Source organism: Bombus terrestris, chromosome 6, assembly GCF_910591885.1.
Source record: "Bombus terrestris chromosome 6, iyBomTerr1.2, whole genome shotgun sequence".
Taxonomy (NCBI): domain Eukaryota; kingdom Metazoa; phylum Arthropoda; class Insecta; order Hymenoptera; family Apidae; genus Bombus; species Bombus terrestris.
In genome coordinates, this window is record NC_063274.1 from 10,510,300 (window position 1) to 10,530,228 (window position 19,929).

General features: G+C 38.7%; 1 protein-coding gene and 1 long non-coding RNA gene across 7 annotated transcripts in view; one reads left to right on the plus strand and one right to left on the minus strand.

Moving 5' to 3' along the window:
- LOC100648747 (neurogenic protein mastermind) overlaps window positions 1-19,929 on the minus strand; it is a 248,205-nt gene that overhangs the window by 50,715 nt on the left and 177,561 nt on the right. The window lies entirely within an intron of this gene.
- On the plus strand, window positions 10,475-12,078 carry LOC125385317. Its single transcript, XR_007224408.1, has 2 exons — window positions 10,475-11,084; window positions 11,661-12,078. It is a non-coding gene; the product is annotated as an uncharacterized LOC125385317 (long non-coding RNA).

Genomic DNA, 19,929 nt, shown 5'->3' on the forward strand with positions numbered 1-19,929 from the left:
TCACTCATCCATGGTCTTGGCTCGCTTCACGCAGCGCGTACCGTGTCACTCGTATCGACGAAACTGGTGCGCGTACACGTGGTTTCCGCACTCCGGCTGAAGAATGGAGAACCTTGTGCGTTTTGTAGAACGAGGACTTGTTAAAAACGAGGCACAATGCAATTGTTGACAACGCAGGCGGCGTGGGATATTTTTAGTGCGAAAAGGGTTGAATCCTAGAGGTTGGGAAGAGAGGGTGCAGTGTAGATTATTTTTGATAACGTGAATGGTTGTAGATCCGATGGATGTGTAGTTTCTACACACATTTCTAAATAACGAAGAACATTGTACATTTTGAAAAACTAGCGCTTGTCAAAAATGAGGAAGAACGTAATTGTCGATGACGATGGGGATCGCGCGGGTTCCTTTCTCAGTGTGAACAAAGTTGAATCCAAGAGCTTAAGAGGATGTGTAGTTGCGGTTCTAATGGATGTTTTAATTTGGTTAGCACAGAAAGGAAGTTATCATTGAGAGACAGATTGAGTCCGTTAGATATTTTATACAATATCGATTATCTATGTTGAGAATAGACAGCGGATTAGTTCTCGATTATTCGCTTATGTATGCTGTATAAAGCTTCACTGAAATCGCTGCCCGATATCTTGTATAATGTTCCTAATAGAAAGATTAATGTTGAAAATGGCTAACTCCAGTATAGGAGGAGTCTTCTACTCATAACCCATAAACTATTCTACAAAAATTAACATACAATGAAAATATTATCATCTTACACATGCTCTAAATCAACAATCGCAAGTTCTTCCACCTCACCGTCTATAATTATTCACTTACTTAATGGCTTACTCGATCTCGCAAGATTAAACCCAAAAAACTTCTCAAGTTTGATACTATACAAACGTGATCATTCGCGATTCGTAAGGATGCACGTGATCGATTTATGAAGAGGTATACCTGTTTGGAAGATTGAACGTGGAGCACTGTTACCTTCGAGAAGTAGGTAGGTAACTTGTTTAACGACCACCCTTAACGGTAATCGATAAGCGACGCTATCGGGAATACGGATCCCGGGTCATACAGAAGCCTCGGAGACGATCGATCCTCCCTCTTCCTCTTCCTTTCTCTCTCTCGCTCTCTCTCTCTCTCTCTTCTTCGTTCCGTTAATGGCAAAAGGAATACACCGATAATCTCGAAGGTGCATAACGAACGAGGACGCAGGCAACTTATCGATTCTGCAGCTACGGGGCGGCATCGATGGATTCTGTGACCGTCGAACGGTATCGAAGTTTCGAACGGTCTGTTAGGTTAGAATTCTAAATACGCCGTACGAACGAAATAATTGGCGGATTTCCTGCACAAACGACTTTGTAGATTGGATAACCTGATCAGTATCTTCCTCAGACTCGCAAGTAGTCTCCGCGGGTTAAGTGATTAGGAACGATGTTGAGGTAACCCTGGATGAGATCATTTTGGTAAGTAGCTTTTCGGCTGATAATACGTAAGTAAGATGAAGCATAAACTTTCCGGAAGAATGAACTTTCAGTTCTCGAAATTTCTATTCATTAACGCTGTTTATATATGATGGATTTTTATTAGCTTTAAACTATCGTTACGTTAATTAGCAACAAACCTCCTAGCAAGTTATATTTAATCCGTTCGTATTGCATTTTCTTTCTGTCGCCTTTCTCCGTTCTATACTTAACAAATAGAAAATTCATTCAGTCCCCGCACTGTTCTTTCCGATTAAAAAATCCTAATCATTATTGTTTTCTAAGAACTTTATCACGAGAGATTTATTGATCTCGATCCTCTCTCAGAACGTCCATTGTAACTACATAACGCGATTATATCTCTTTTACCAATTTATTGCAGTTCAGTGCTTGCCGTCGTCTTTTTTGTAGCGTCACGATCAAACAACATATAGATAAGTAATCCCCTTACCTCGCCATAATTCGTAATATATCGAATCAGTTTCGATTAAACCCCAAGAAAATAGTACTCCTCTGCATATAAAATATTTTACAAATATTTCCACCGATAGAACTTGCAATAAAATTTCTCGTAAGCGCCCATAAACATCCATAAACACCTAAAAACCTGAAAGCACCGTACGTTCGTCTTTCGAACGTCTTCCAAGGACCTCGTCTCAGCGATAGCCAAGACACGAAGGAGCTCTAATGTCAGCCAGAGCAAGAGAGAACACCCTGTACGGAGGAACAAGGGTGAGATATTAGTCCTTCGAGTCCCACGAAATTACAGGCGAGAAGACCGCGTCCAGAATAGGTCGAGCCGACCAGAAGAATCGTTTTTTTTTTTTTCGCGGAGATTTGTGTCAGTCGGCAGCCAGTAGCGAGCTTCCACCACGCTGATATCTGGGGCTCGGAACCACCCACCCTCTGATACCCACGTCTTATCCTATCCACCTACATGTGAAACACTCCCTTGTCGTATCTGCGTTTTCAAATCCTGTTCTGGCAAACCACCTAAAGTAACTCGTAGAAATATTCAGACACGTGCCGAAGAAAATTTTCAAGAACATATAATCTATATGTTATACGAAACCGATAACTGTAATGAAAGTCAACTATGGTGATCATATGGATAAAATTCGAAATCAATCTGAAAACGCATGTAAAAGTTTCAAGATATTTATTAGAAATATATATTCAATAAAATATTAGTATACAGCTTAAACAGTGATTTTAAACGTATAATGAGCATTATAATATTTGATGAGAGACATATATCTTTATATGGTTTCTTATATGGATTATATGGATGGATATGTAAAAAGTCAATAGTGCCAATGAAATATTTTATATAATATATTTATACATGAAAAGTTTCTATAAATGTTTAAATACTTTCATGAGCCACTCTATTCTTCAAACAAAGTTATTCGGTTACAAGAGAGTAGACAGAGTCTTTTCTCACCGAGAGGCTCCGTGCTACCACCAGTCCTAAGGAAAGTCAACAGCTTCGAGGCGAAATCGCACCTTTCTCTATCGTCTACGACTTCTATCCTGTTTTCCTATCCTGCCCTACCGAACATGACAGATTCGTCTTTCCAATCTACATGGATTCACGATAACGAATAAAAATTCAGATTAAAGACCTATTTCAACGGAAGCGAGTCTGGATATTTAATGGCCGGTGAATGTTTTATTCACGAAGATTGGCGGCGTTCAACGCTCCATGGGACTGTGCTTAACCCCGTGGCTTGATTCGATGTAAGCGAATACGATTCGCGGCGAGGAGGGTGATTAGTCAAATTGGAGGTCTGAATTTGCTGTAATTGGGTCAAGGGACATACACGATTGTGGTTTTTGGGAAATTTCCTTGTTATAAACGCGTATAGAGTGAAGATAAAGAAAATCAAGTTGAAAGTAGTAGTGGTTATTAGGTTTTGTAATATGGTTGAGTTAATTCAAGTATAGAAACTGATATTGAAAATGATATAACTGGAAATAAAAAAATTATATAAATATGTAGAAATGAATAGAATCTTTTATTGCTCCTAGACGTTGACTATAGATACGTTGTTTGATTTATGGAGTATATAAAGTGCTGTGAAACAGTTTAATGCGAATCAGGAATTTTTCGAACCATCCTGTAGAATTTATATGAATTTAAAATTGAACAGAGAAGCAGGGGAGATCCTGCTCTCGAAATAGAGCAACTGGAATATCTGTCGTAGAACTGAAGATTTGAAATACATGTATATATCTTGATCTATCATTTTGATCTATGTCTAATGGAGTTATTTATATTGTAAATTCATGGTTCAACTTTTCTGATGCTTTATTATATGTTTCTTAACCAATCTTTGCTACAAAATTTATCGGGTCTTCTACGTGAGAAACAACCTGTAACAGTCTACGCTAACAAGTAGCTCGAACCCAATCCCTGTATTTCGATATCGAAATACGAGTTCGAACGCCGTGTCCCCCAGGATCAATATTTGAGGAAACTCGAACACATCTAGCTTCGGTAATAACATTACCAGATAATGAGATTAGAAATTAGAGCCCGGCAATATCGACGTGCTCGACATCATCGGGCCGAAGAATATCACGATTTAACATTACCGTGCGAAATTAAATCGATCTGTTCTGTCCTCGCATTCTTGATCGACATTCCTGATCCGATATCTTAATCACATAACTTCATTCAAAAATTGATTTCTGTTCTACTCTTTTAATTTATCCTTGCGTAAATAATCGCCGCTCTCCCTCTTCCCACTTCCCTCTCCTACGATGTTCACGCCTTTACGACTTGTTATTACATAATCGAAAATCACAGAAGACCGCAACCCCATTCACGGCAACCTTTTAAAAATTTAGATTTTTCCATCATTCGCTTACACCCTCAACGACACCCTAAATTTGCCAGTCTCTGGTGGCGACCAAAGTACCAACGATCCAACTTTCTGTTCGATACTTTGCCCGCGCGAAGTCACCTTTGACCCAGATGAGAAAAACTTGAGAAACCGATGCACGGCTAACGTAAACCGCGGCGATATTCTGAATTATGCGCGTTGGTTGCGGCTGGTTTATTAACGGCGCGGCTTGCGGTGCTTCATGATTGGTGAACGATTCGCAGGGACAGCAACGAGGGTGGTAGCGGACAGGTGAACCGTCGAGGCCGTCTTTTTCTCTCGTTTCTCAGCCCCCGGCTGAACCATAAGTCCGCTCGTATCGCGTCATGTTGCATTAGAGAGGCGACGAGGTGGCACGCCGCGCCGTCGTCCTCGGGGCTTCTTCCATTTCACGTCCTGCCGTCCCTCGACGACCCGTTTTCCAACCCCCGCAACGTCAGCCTTCGAATCGCCGCCTTTCTGCTCTCACTCACCCTCTGCCGCCCTCTACTTCCTTCATCCGTCTCCACCCTTGACACCCTCCTCGTCCCTTACTCGATATGCATGTCCTTCGTTCTACTTCTGTAACCGCGTTTCGCTCTGGTTCGTTCGAAGGCCTCTCTCTCTCTCTCTCTCTCGCGCGCACGGACCAACCCGCGCCCGTTTTCATCCTTAAACCGTCCGTTCGGTATTTCCGGCCCGATCGATTCTCCCTCCCCTGCGTTTATTCTCGGATTTCGTCCGGCTGATATTTGCCGGCTTTTCCCTTTCTTTTTTCCTTTCCGTGTTCGTTTTGCGCCAGTTTCATGGAGGATGGTTCTCGGAGGTTGGAATTAACGGGGTCATTTAATTCTGAGATTGAAAAGACAAAGACGAGCGTGAGATGAAGGAAGATGAAGAGTTGCGCAAGCTTCCGGTTTTGTATGGGTTTCGATGATTTCTTTCTCTTCTAATTTTTGGAGTAGAGTAAGAATTTAGAATTTGTTAGGTATATCCTGTTTAAGCAACAGATATTGCTACTTCTTGATTCGTTAAAGATAAATATACCGTCACACTGTGACATAAATTTTCTTTAAACTTTACCGTAATCGCTATATACTTTTATAAAAAAAGAGATGCTACATGCACACCTTCTAAACAATATCATATCTACCATCCAATGATACCACGTATCACTTGGAAGAAAACCCCATTTCGAATTAAACCCAAATCCTGTTACGAAAGAATCCAACCAATCGCTGTTCCCTTATCGTCTCCATATTTTAAGAAATAATTCATTAGCCTTCGTCAAGTAACGTTCCTACAATAAACTATGTTGTTCCACCAATCCCCAAAAAGTCGTCGAAACTGGCCACTAACCTTAAATCACACGCGATAAACGCAGTATTCGCGAGAGAAAGAGCAGTGCAGTGTGTCGCCTTTCAGGCGGATGAGGAAAACGCGAGAGGATAAACCGAGAACCTTAACGCTCGGTCTGGAGGGTGTCGGTGATCACGAGGATGGCTAGGTATGGTGTTGCTGGCTGTGCCTCTGGTTATATTGCGGACCCGGAGAGATCGTGCATCCTCCGGGTGAAGGACGCGGCGGGACGGAAGAGCAAAGAATTATACTACGTGCCGGGAGTGTCAAGTCGTGGGGGTGGTTTATGGTGGAACCGTAGATGCGAACCAAGCCGTTCGAGGCTATACACTAGCGTGCAGTAGTGTGCAGCGTGCAGTAGTGTGCAGTGTACATCCGCCAACGCAGCCTGTTCTCTCGCCTTCGAGCCTGTTAATGGTCGCTACCCTTTTGAATACTTTGCCGAATCGCTTGCAGCGTTAGTTTCAAACATTTGAACGGGTTTCTTTCTGATTTTCTGTTAAGTTTCCTCGCGCTTCTTTTTTTATCTTATTTTACACGAAGTGTTTCGAAGAACTGATTCGGTAAGAATTTTTGAAGGTTTCTTCTTCTTCATGAAGTTTTGTATTCGATAATTGATGATGTAACGTTGCTTTTATTTCTATATCAGAATTCAAATGGTATCGTGCTCCTCTTTTGCATTGAGAAATATTCCGAGGATATTTAATGGATTATCTTACTGAGATTTCGTATTCCGTAATTGGTAGTGTTACCATTTCGAAGTATTAAAGTTAGTTTGATAAATTCCGGAGCACTGTGCTTCGAATAACGATAACTATGACGATTACTGATGTATTAGAACATTTTCTACGTGCAAGTATGCAATAATCAAGTGACCTTCGATCAGCAAAAAATGTTCTTTGAACGACTTCTAAAGCTTTCCATTTGAAATTCGCGAATTTTCCACACAGATCGTTTCTGTAGAAAGATAAAAAGTACAAGACGACATCTGCTCGTTTGGTAATTGAAAATCAATCGTGTTATTTGAGTATTTTTTACCAAAGGAAGACAAGCCAAAAGTAGCTACGTATCTATAACGATGTTAACGTTGTCACATGTTTCATTTTGCACGGAAAGTACAAAAATATCGTGCCCTGGCGAGAAAAACAATGAGTGGGATAGGAGCGAGAGAACCTTAGTAAAAGGTAAACTAAAAACCAAACTTGACAAGCTATTGCCTGTATAGTTTGTGCTTCTCAAAGACAGCTTTAGGATCGGTGTCAAGTACTGGGACAAATATTTGCAGGATACGCTTGGCCTAATCTTTGAACCTTTTAAATCGTCGGCAAAGGACGACGTCTTATAGGAGGACAAAGATTCCTTGACACGAGCCAACACAACACTCAACTTTTGTTTGAACCATCCGGAAACACGCGAATGTGGATCGATAAGAGCTTTTAAAGATTTTATTTTATAGAGAAATTTCCTCACGCCAATATTTTAATATGTTCGATACTAATGATTATTATCTTGAGTTTTGTTAATATATACACTTTATATTAAACACGATATAAGTAACTATTTTAGAATAGTATTTAATTTTGAACTTTACTCGTTGCATTTATAGTGACGATAATCAGCTGTCTAAGAATATTTCATAGCCTGAAAATTCCCACACAGATTTCATTCCTCAAATTGAATTCACGATGATATTTACAGATTCTACGTAAAGATACTTCTGTCACATAATCTGCTTGCAAGAATATTTTAAATCGCCAAATGATCTTCGCGTTTAAACCGAATTCACGATAAAGTCGTCAAATGCTGATTAAACGTCTCTTCGTAATTTTAGACAATATGCAGTCTACGCGAATGCTCATTGATATTCCCTACATCTCGAACCTTCGTCGAGAGATTACGCCTAGACAGTGATTACCTAATTAGCAAAAAGCGATCTCCGCGCGTAAATTAAGCAGACTGTCGCGATGGTGATTCCGTAAAATGTACCCTCTGCTGGGAAACTGTCATCATCGTTTGATCGAAACGTTCCGTACGATGTCGATTCGCGGAACGGAACCATTCTATTTTCAGTAAAACAGGAATCGTAAGCAAAGAGAGTGCTCTCGCGTACAACAAACGTTGGAACAATGGAGGAAGAATAGGCGCCGGCATGTGTGTGAGAGAGAGAGAGAAAAAGAGAGAGAGAGAAAGAGAGAGACAGGCCGATGGAAATGGATGGCAAATTTTTTTGACAAGCGCACGCGAAACACACGTTGACGGTATGTGGCGTGTTTAAAAGCGTGTTTCTATTAGACGGCGAGACCCCGACTCGCGTTTTGTACACAACATTCGCGAAAGTAATGGAAAATTCCATGAAAGCATAGGCAGCTCTTCTTACGAGATAAAATGACGGGAAAAAATGGGGAATTTTGACAAACGCGGGCAGATTTTATTTTGCATCTGTCTCTCGTCTAAATTAATGAATTGAATTTACGTCGGAGATTTTACGTACGTCTAATTGTGCTTTCAAAAAATCTATATTTGTTCGTTTTTAATTGACAATGAAGTAGTATTGAAACGATTGGTTCGAAGTAATTCGAACAGTTCGGCATTCGATGCTATTCTATTCGGAGCTTGTCTAGTCAAATTTTGCTAAATAGTAATAAAACAATAAGATTTTTCTGTTTTTTAATTCTTCAATCAAATCGACACGAAGAAAGGGTGAAAACAGCCCTCCATAAAATGCACTATGGTCATCTGCATACAGTTGTAAAATTTATCTTTAGTGACAGCAGGATCTTGCTCAAAACCACTGATGATTCATTTGCTTCTCATCGTTCGCGCCACTCTTAAAATCCCTAATCGAAAGTTCCAACTTGGAATCGGTCTAATTTCACACCCAATCCTCTTTCGTCTACGGGAATATCCCTCATCTTCGCCAACTTGCGCCGTTTCCCCGAAATAAATTCAAAGTTTCGATATAAAATCTCGTAACGACGAGCGCAGAGCCACGGCCCATTCCCAACGATCGAACCGGAATCCTACTTCGCCCGTCAAAAAATTTAACGACGTGACGTCCACAAACTTGCGTTCGGAACTTTTCGTGTCGCAAATTTGCTAATCTACGCGAATATGGTTCATACTTGATTTGACTTCTTCGTATTCTGATATTCGCTCGTACTTTAATCCTTTCCAATCGTATTGGTAAAAGTTGAGATCCTATCGTGATTAATGTATCTAATAGATCGCTGATATTTAAGCAAATTTATCCTTTTAGGAACAAAACCGGATAAATAGAAATTTGAAAATCTTAGTCGCACATGTGCCGACGTTTGCTGGACTACACGGTCTCGTGAAAGTTGATGAAGAAATGGAAAGGAGTGACGAGATCGGCGTAATGCAACGTAGAATCAGCAACGACTCGATATTCGCAGCGACGATGCCTCGACTCGATTAAACTTTTATCACCAAAGGCAAGGACCACGCGAGAATTCCGATCGCGCAAGCCCACTTCGACAGTGCATTCTCATTTAGTTTAATGCTCCCGAGATCGCGCGAATTACCTTTTGATAGATTCACGATCGTCCCACGGGACCGGACCCCGGTTTGCAACGTAGATTCCGTTTGAATCAGACGACCCTATGAATATAACTTGTATGTCTTTCGCTCAGTTTTATCGAGATTTAGTTCAAAAGTACCGTATCACCAATCATGCGAGAAAGTTAGTTTTAAAATTTAAGAATGCGATAGAAGAAACGATGCGTTCATTTGAACCTATTTAATTGGATTACTCTATGGTGTAGTCCTGTTTTCTCCCCAAGCGTGTTTTGAACGATATTCGAATCCTTGACATTTTGAATTTTTGTAATTCCAACTTGTAGACTACTGAAGCTAATGGATAATTTCGAATATTTCTCATTTTGTCATACTTTTTGTTATTCTAGCATCGATTCTAAGCGCATTAGCGACAAAACTTTCGCTTTAATAGTTACATATAGCATTATTGTAATGAGAAATTGAAGCTATAGACAGCATAACATCATAAATAGCTACTAAAGTGGCAATCATCTTGCCAGTGCCCACGTGGCCTAGTATAGCATGTATAACACGCAAGCACCGATTAATTTAGGGTAAAAGAATTAAAGAATAGCGAATTGGAGGCTAACGCGTGAATTTCGATTCCCATGTGGAAAGCCGGGACTCCCGCGAGCGTTATTTTTCGGATCAAATGGAACAGAGTGTGTTATATTGATGAAATCGCGCGGAAAAAATGATATCAATGCTCAAACGGTTGTTCACAGATGACAGTGTCGATATATCTGTCTTCAAGTTTCGCACCAATCTCGATGATTGGATATGATGTTTATTCTCGTGACAAATGAAAAATATTCGAATTCATCTGCTGCAATTTCCACGAGAAGGTTTCGGTTGTCGACTAACCACTCTCAGTCAATCAAAAGTCAGCCGAGGAAAAAAAGCACGTATAACCGGAACCAAATTTTCTAAACCCATCCAATCGTTCAAGAACATCAACCGCATCCTAAATTTTTCTAAACTCCATTGCACCGTTAACAAATTCCTCACAATTGACAAACTGAGATCTACCTTACCCTGGATCTTCCACAGACAACATCTTTCTCCCCAAAACCAAAAGCGAAACCAAACGAATAAAGACAAAGAACAAGCTGCAGAGTACAAAGGAAGAGAGCAAAGCAGAGGAGAATCTCACGTCGCACGGGTCACCGATGAAAAAAAGGCAGGCAGAGAGAACGTGGACAATATTTGAGCCTGGTAATAAAAAGCGGCAGGGGAACAGTGGGTCTGGATTTGGATATGGCATCGGTATTGGAGGGTTGAGAGAGAGCCAACGCTGGTGATGGTGGTTGGCGCTGCTAAAAAGGACGCGGCGATGAAGACGAAAAAGCGGATAAACGCGTGGCGACGTTAGTTCGCGTGGGCCGGCACGTTGTGCACATAACGCGCGCGACGCCGACGCCGACGCCGACGCCGACTGCTGCAATGCGGTGATGTCGGCATTTTAATTGAAAACGCCGGCTCGCTCTAGCGATACCACCACACCACCAATCTCCTCTCTTTCTCTCTCTCTCTCTCTCTCTCTCTCTTTCACGCTCTCACGGCTGCTGCCAACCAACCACTTCTCGCTTCTTCGCTCATCCATTCGTGGTTTATTAATGAACGTTAATGTCGTAGGTGCGCGGCTCGTTCCTTTTAATTGCGTCCCTAAATTATTCACCGTGGACGCTGTAACCGTCGTTGTGCCGCCACTGTGACGGGTCCACCTCGTGGATCCTTTCTGTTTGCTATTCCTCCGCGAGATCCAACACGGGGGCAACGAACTAAAAGTTCGCGCGGACATCGAAGGAATAAGTCGGTTCGTACGTTTTTGTGGCTGTTTGGTAATTTATGATGAACGTTGAGTTTCTGATCTGTTATTGTCATGATGTGATGGTCAAACACCTTAGGCGTAAATATATGAGTATTATCTATTGGTAGTAACTTTACGTGACGTTTCTTGAAGATTATGCAAATAGCGTAGATCAATCCTCTCTGCCTCCAACTGTTGCTCTCGAACGAAGAAAATATTTTTTAGGTATAGTTATGCTTCAGATTCTAGACAATTTTTAAATTATTGAACAAATATGTTTCATTTACACAACTATTTGCGCTACCTATCTCTACGAAAAAATTACACGTAGAATATATACTAGTAATGTAGCAGTTAATTTTAGACATCGCTTGAAGCATATAATACATGTGATCTTTCTCTTCCCCGGCCAATCTATTCATAAAATACACAAATTACTTAAAAACTGCAAATTACCCCAACTTCATCCTAAATTCCACCAAAACTTTCAAAACTACAACACGTAACATCCCTTGTTCCTAATCGATTATTTATTCACAAGAGCTTGCATCAAAGTCATCCTAAAATCCCGCTTTTTTTCAGGCTCTGTATCAAAGCTTACTTTTGGGAATGGTAACGGAGAGCTAGGTGGATCGGCCAGACGAAATGGAATGGCGTCGGCGGACTGACAGGCGAGGAGAAAGGGGGATGAGAGAGAGAGAGAGAGAGAGGAAGAGAGAGAGAGGCCGGACGCAAAGGGAGACGCATTGTTTACAGTAATGAAGGCGTAAATAAGTGATGAACCGCGCGACGCATCGATCTCGGCCGGGCTATGCCTATGTTTGATACGGCACTGCTTTCAGGGTGGTCACCCCTACTGTCAGCCACCCTCCGACTGCACGCAGATGTCGACCGGTTCTTTTCCCGCCTGCTACATCTCTTTCTTTCTCGCTTTACACTTCTTTCGTCTGACGGATTATCGAGACGTTAATTAACAATTAAAAATTTCGTGAATCTTCCAGTTTCTTTTCTCTTCTTTTTTCTTCCTTTGTCCTTTCCCTTCTTTAGTTCACCGTTCATTTTTATCTTCAGCAATGGAGGTTAGCGTGACGACGGGTCAATTAAAGGGACGAAACGGTTCTACGGGTTTATGGAGTATGATTTTACAGTTACGTAGCTTTATAGGCACCCTGCTTATGCTTGCGTTTAAATGTGTTTAAGAGTGGTTTTATTTTCTCTTGGAGTATTTGTTTTTATGATAGATACACTCTAGTTTAATTATTCGTGTACGTTGACTGTCAGAGAAATTTTGTATATCACGTCTATAGTAATAGCGTTCTGTTCGCATATTTCAGCACGATGCGATGCAACCTAATACACATTCACGTATAATACATATTTTATTAAAAAATCAAATTGTCCGAACATTTTAACACTGTATTTAGTACAGTCATATCGTGACTGTAACGTTAAAAAGTATCGGAAATTTTGTAAATTTTAGATCACCGCTGATACTAGTGAACGTATTAAATGACAAAATATTGAATTCCATTATCACTTTCGTTGTTTAGTATTTGCTCTTGAAAATAATTACATTTTACGGTAACATGTATTTTTCTATCATATTTCCACGGAAATTCTCACGAAACTAAGACTGTCCTTGCAAGTCGATGTTAAACACGGCACACTAATCTCGGAATATGATAATTCAGCGACTAGTCGTCTTCCGTTTTCCTTTCTAAGATGCATATTAATAGGAAACGTTTATTATGTATTTATTATACTAGCGTCCGGTGTGTCATGTTTTCTAGCAGTTCGATTCGTATCGTCTCATATTCTATTCAAATTAACTGTCGTGTAAACAATAAGTCTATTTTATAATCGCGAACTTAAGAATTGGTTATTTGCAATTGCATGAATTCTCCTTGATCGATTCGATATCAAATTAACTGCGAAGCAACGAGAAAACTTCACGACGATAAGGCAGAAGCGCGAAACATATTATGCAATATCAGCGCAACTATAGCGAGCTAACGTGCAATCGACCTTGTCCATACGTTTCAGAAACCGGCGACAAACAGCGTGTCGGGTTTCGCGTTAGGCTGCTAGACGAGTAACCTAATTATTCAAGAAGTGGACTAATTTGAATGGTGCCGCGGACGTGGATTAATTTCTGCGGCGCGAACAAGGAAGAGCGCAATTATGAATCGCGTTCCAACGTCGGGAGGACGTAACACGTTTGTGTAGCGGAGCGTTTCGCGTTACTAGAAGGACACGTTGAAATTTGGGTTAGAGGAACAATAATGATATTAATAACTTTATGTAGAATATATATACATAAATTAACATTTTTAATCCTGTTACCAGAAAAATTTGAAAAATGTTTTTTCGTTACAGAAACTTATCCTTGCAACAATTAGAAATTTATCTTTCGAGCAATTGACGACACTCAGTGGGGTTATTCATTGGCCGGTTCGGTAACTTTCGTAAAATTCGGGTATTTTTGATGTCATAGGGCGAAGAGATATAACTGGATTTCAATTTTACCAAGAAAACGTCGAATTAAAGAACCGGGGAAACTAAATTAAATACATCGATTATATAAGATTTATAAGTTATTATATAGTAATTTATATAAGATTTATTAAGTTTATAAGATTAGTTTATAACATTATAAGATTTTCCAAAATTTAGACGCACTCAATTATATTTAAAGACATTTGAAGCTAGAAATTTTGATTTCTAGAACATGCAATCATACATTTTTAATTTAATTGTAATTTGAATGTAATTTTCTTGATTGCAAATTATAATATCGAGTGTAACCATAGTAAGCGCAACAAATTTGAATCTATTAAATATTAAAAAATTCCTATTCGAGAAAAGAGGCAATGACAGAAATAGCTTTGAACAATGGAAGTATAATAAAGACGCGATTAAAAATTTCCTTAAAATATCTGGTTCGTATTTCCTTCATTGTAATAGGTCATTTGCGACATTTTCGCTGTCATCGTTCAACAAAAATAGTGTGCAAAACAATAGAAGAACTCCTTTGACAATAATAATTGACGAGTCGTTGTTACTAGAAAAAGATATGTTTCTATCCTGAACGATATATGCATTTCACACCACGATCATGCGCTTATCATACATTCTATTTGTGCACATTCAGAATCGTGACGTCTTGCGATTCCCTGAATTCGACTTAAGCTAATTTCACTGTATTGCGTTTCATAAGATTTTTAGTTGTTATGTTCGTTAAAGCCCCTTCGATCGAATTAAAAATATAAAAAGTAAAGCAATGATGAAACATACTGCACAGGGTCGTGTTTAAACTTTCGTAATAAATGGATTAAAAACTCCACTCATTATATTGCTTGGTTACAGCAGATGATACATGTACTCCAAAACATACAATATATTTTTCATGTCTGTTTAATTAACGGAATTTCGGAGAATTAATATACGTATTTATTGAAGAATATCATTGAAGAAAGTATTATTACGTTTAATATTATAACTGAAGACAGTCTAAGATATGCAACATTCGTTTCCCTTCGTTTCTCCATATTATTGTTAAATTTAACAGATTTTCACGTTTTATGCGGCAGAAGATTAAGAGAATGTAATGTGTACTTCGTTCGTTTATAATTAGATCGGCGATTCATTAACATGTTGAGACATTACAATCCACAAACTACAAATATAATAATAAAACAGTAAATAATGCTGACTCATGATATTGGTTTAAGTTAGGGAGGAACAGCCTGTTGATTATTATTCAACTAAATTTATCGCAATATTGATTCGATACTGGAACGTTCACAAAGTTATGTAATTTTTTTCTTGACAGTTGAAGTCGTTCTTTTGCGGTAAGAATATTTGCCACTTATTCTATTTAAAATTCTGCCTGCATTTGCAACATCCATTCGAACACAAATTTTTTTCCACTATTCTAAACACTTGTCAGTCAACTTAGATACACATTCTCTTTTACATCAAATAGTACCATTCGTTGTTCGTTTTCTGCAATTCGCTACCTTTATATTTCATTCGACATGAAACAGAAATCACGACACAATTTATAAGATAAAAATAATTGTTCGATCATATTTATTACCTTAATTTGACGCTAATTGTTCACGATCAGATTAAGTTTAAAACAAATTTGTATTAACGCGTAATAAATATTTATTCATTCTCCTTATTATCTATTTATATACTTTTGCTCTGTGTTACACTAAGTCTAAGACTGCTATCATAGAAATATTTTCTTCGCGTTTCATATTTTTGTCATAACATTCTAATAAACCTTGAAATTTGAATCCTAATAAAGCTTCCTTTACATGACACTGTCCTATTGCTTTTAAATTAAATCCTACTAATTTACACGAAAATCTGTGAGACATTCTGTATAATATCTCGTTTGAACGATGTATTTATGTAACAACGTGATTTACACAAGTTGTACGCAGCCACCCCTTTTACGATTCCATTCTTTAATCGCCATGCGATAAATCGTAAGTTGACCAACTCGAACAAGAGCAACACCGAACTACGCTTATGCAATTCTTCATACGGGAAGACGGTCTTCGATATCATTGAGAGCATCTCGCCGTCATTTGCCGCGCCTAATTATCATCCCCCTATATACAGTCAACGAACACTGTTCATAAGCATCGTGGAACGATCATACTCGATAATACAAGTCCTTTTCTCAACGTAACTTCTTTGTCTTGCGTTATCGCTCCAACTTCGTCTCTTTAGTAAAAAATTGCTCCCGAATGTTGTTGATATATGATTTTATAAATTAGTGCCTCTTATTGTTAGAAAATCAAATCAAGGGATGATTACGAAATTAAAATGATCAGCATAAAATTTTTGAAATTTTTCATGGTATTGTATTAGTATTATTATACAACAATGTATTTTTGACTTATTTTTCCTCGAATTATATATTTTTTATACATTTTCCTATTCACAAATCGCCTCGATTTATCAAAATGTTACCAATCGCTGGAAAACGGGTAAAAAAGGCGAGAGAATTGTAACAAAAAAATGACACTGTGCTAAATTCGTGATTTACAAGTGGAACGGAAGTGGCTATCGCACAAAGCCGTGCACGCGGACCTAATGTACTCGTAAACGAATTTTATTGTCGCGTGGTTGCGCAAACAAGTAGCCAGAGGCTGGCTGCGGGGAAAATAGAGCGGTGTGTATCGTATCGTCGATAGCGAGAGCAATAACGATCGTCTGGAGCTCGAACCTCTTGTTTCCTTACGACGTGATTAAACAATGTTACACGGTGATTACATGGCTCAATGGAAAATTTGAATCTTTGCACCAACTCCTGTGTATTACACGAATACACTTTATTTGAAAAATCACTGTTTCCTTTGTATTTTATTTCTTTTAGTAAATGTTTGGATTGTGTACCGATATAGGCTATAAATTATTGAACGATTAATTGAAGAAATATTTTTAATAATTAAAATAAGAATTAATTCTTCATCTTGGTAGAAGAATTTTATCCTAGTAAAACGCAAAAGCAAATATGTATTAAAATATTCGATAATCAGTGAAATATTTTGATATACTGTCGAAATTTTGATGATTAAAATAAAGGTAATGAAAAAAAAAAAAATGTCGAAAGAATTAGACTGTGACGTTTCAATTAAACGATAGATAAGATTTCCTTAGAAAAATATTTCTTCAGATTTAGTGTTAAGATTAATCATATTCCGTGTTAAGAGAAAGTAGAGTGTCGTCACGCGAAAAATGTCAACGTTCCTTCCGTCCCAAATCGAACGATAGGATTTCTGTGGGCAAGCAAGTAGAAAGAGTAGCTTCCGTTCGATTCGAGAAGCGTGTTTACAACTTCGTGCATCCCACGTCGCGTCGGCCAGAAGCCGAGTTATTTGCAGTTACGCGATTGCACCCGGATCACGGTCTGTTTTTGCGCCAAACAGCAGAGGTAAAGAGCGATCAAAAGCATTAAGCAGTACGTTAAGGATCAGATTATCGCATATTTATCTACATTCTATAACTTTACGTTCAATTATCGCATATTTATCTACATTTTACAACTTTACGTTCAATGCTACCGATAAACACCGTCCTAAGAACATTAGTTTACGAAAGCTTGGCGTGGAAAGAAATTCGTAGCGTTCTTTAATTATTCTGTTATAAATTCTGTAGAAACATAACTTCCTTCAGGTTTCTCATTCAAACTTTTAACTTTGAAATTTTTAAATCTACTTATTTAGATCATTGAGAAATTTCTTTTATATAAATCCAGGATCTAAGTTACAAATAATAATCTTCGAATATTAAAATTGACGATCTATCATTTTTACCTTATTATGCAAGTTCATAATTATCCTCAAACGAAAGAAAGCAGTACACAAGCAAAATGATCCTTCCTAAATCCAAGATTTCAAGCAATTTCTCTTAAAGAACCAACTAATCCGATTTTCTCCAGTCCTTACATTCCTCGCAACAAATATCTCCCAAAATCAATCTTCTATCATCAAGAGCTTTTATCACTTCACTTACAAAAATAAACTCGATAAACTTGCTCCGAGTTAAGCGCTACCAGGAAAAGAACACTTTCTTCCCTTTTAAGAATCCCGGGACCACCACTACTCGTCAGTTTCATCGGTGAAATTTTTCCTACCCCGAAGTGAAGCCGCGAAGGATACGAAACGTCCCGAAGAAGAGCCTTTTACAAGCCAAAAATACTCAGCCGCCAGTCGGTTTATCGATAATGGCGGCATAATACGAAACGCGTGTAGAACAACCGCCTCTATCTTTAGAGGCGAGCCATCTCGACTCTGTGGAAAGAAACGTACGAGAGATCGAACGAGCAGATGAGAGATCTCTCGAGCGCATGAACACGCCTGCAACTCACGAGCAGCGTTAACCTAAGAACACACATGGCGGTTTTTCGCTCGTGGTTTCTACTTGTCGATTGAGAAAGACGTTGTCGAACGTTAATGAATTTTCATAGAATGGCGAAACTCCACTTTTCGCGAATTTCACGACTTTGTTATTCGATTATAGATTGGATTAAGAGTGATATATTGGCTCGCTTTTATAATTACATTAACTCGTCAAAAAAACACAGCATACGTAATTGTAAGTTTTTTAAAAATGTTTGCAACATATTTCTTTATTTATTCCTTAATTTTCAGATGCGGAATCTTCTACATTTTGACAAAGAAACATGACATAGCAATATTTCTTTTTATCCTTTTTTTTATTTTATGAAGTCGATCGCTATAGTTTCTGAACGATTCGCAATGAATATATTAATATCGATGGTTCTAATTAGGTATATTTATAACGAATACGTCAATATTGATACTTCTCATCGGGCATTCAAAAGAATTGCATTAGATGTGTGCGAAAGAAACAATCGTCACGTCTGTAACGGTATCGTTATGCCAAGATTTAGCAAAAACCGGAGAAAAATTAACGAATTGATTCAATGATTCAGAATCAATATCTTGCTTTATAGCATCCGGCGAAGGCTTAACAAAGACAACGTGTTGAAAGGCATTTCGTGAATTCCTACTCCTACATCGTTTTGAAGCCGTTCTCTCATTCGCGAGTTCTCGATGATGACTCCACTCGTTGGCTCGTCAAAAAGGCGAAAAAAGATGCGACAGACGCTCTTAGAAAGATGTATCGAGTTGGTGAACGCGGCATGGGCACACGGTTACTATTTTCGAGAGCAATGTTTATCTGGCCCGGATCAAATATATAGTTATGAGTTCCAGAAGGCGGTCGATAGTTCCTCGAACCGGTCATTATTAGCAGGGCTTACGCGGAGGACCGACCAAAAATACGCGTGGTCGCGCGGTTCGCTCTTGTCTTCTGAAGAACGTTCGGATTTGCGAGCTTCGGCGACACGCCAAACTTTTGCGTGAATCTTCGATCATTAAATCATGAATGTAGATGGTCATGAGAGTAAACCTATAGTTGAAAATGGAACGATAGCTTAAAATGGCATAAAATAATTGATACATTCATTACTACCGAGCCATATGTGTTGCATCGATTCAGTTACTTCGTTCATTGTTAGATCCTAATTAACTTCTATCGTCTAGTCTATTGGCAGCTTCGTTTTTCATTTTGTGTCTTTTGTTCCAATAGAATAATCCACAATGGGCTAAACTAAAAGGCCTGCCAATACTGTTATGATGCCACACGATTTTTCCCGCGTCAACAAACTTAATTAACTTCGAAATGATTGCATTTAACGTAGATCAATACGAATAAAGTATCGCGTATAATATTTACAAATTTAGTTGGAAAATCTGGAGAAAGAAGATTGAATTGAAAACAGTCGACGATGGTAACTGCAGACGCATAAATATGAATTGTAAAATCTCTTAAGAGAAAATTATGTAACAGGCTCGCATTTGTCAATGCAGTTTTTCTTCGTTGGTTCGGTCGGTATAGCAACGGTAATACGTATGAAGCAATTGAAAAGACAAATTACTTTGCATTCGAAAGGTTGTATTTACCAGTCATAAACGGTAGTTAAAGGATTATCATAAACGTTACTATGTAGCTGCCTCGCTTACCTAATACCGCGCACGGATAATCAAATCAATTCGAAAACATGTTTTTTTGCCTTCCAACATTCCAGAACTTACTTTACTTAAGCAATACTTGGTTCGTTGGATCTCTTGAGAGATCTCGCATTGCAGAAAAACTTGCCTTTGTACTTATCTTTTAACGCGATATATAACAATCATAACATATGTAATATCAGTTTCGGAATTGTTCATATCTGTCTTTCTTTTTGTACACTTTCCTGACCGAATACTTTTGACATGACCAATGTGTTATCATTCACTAGACT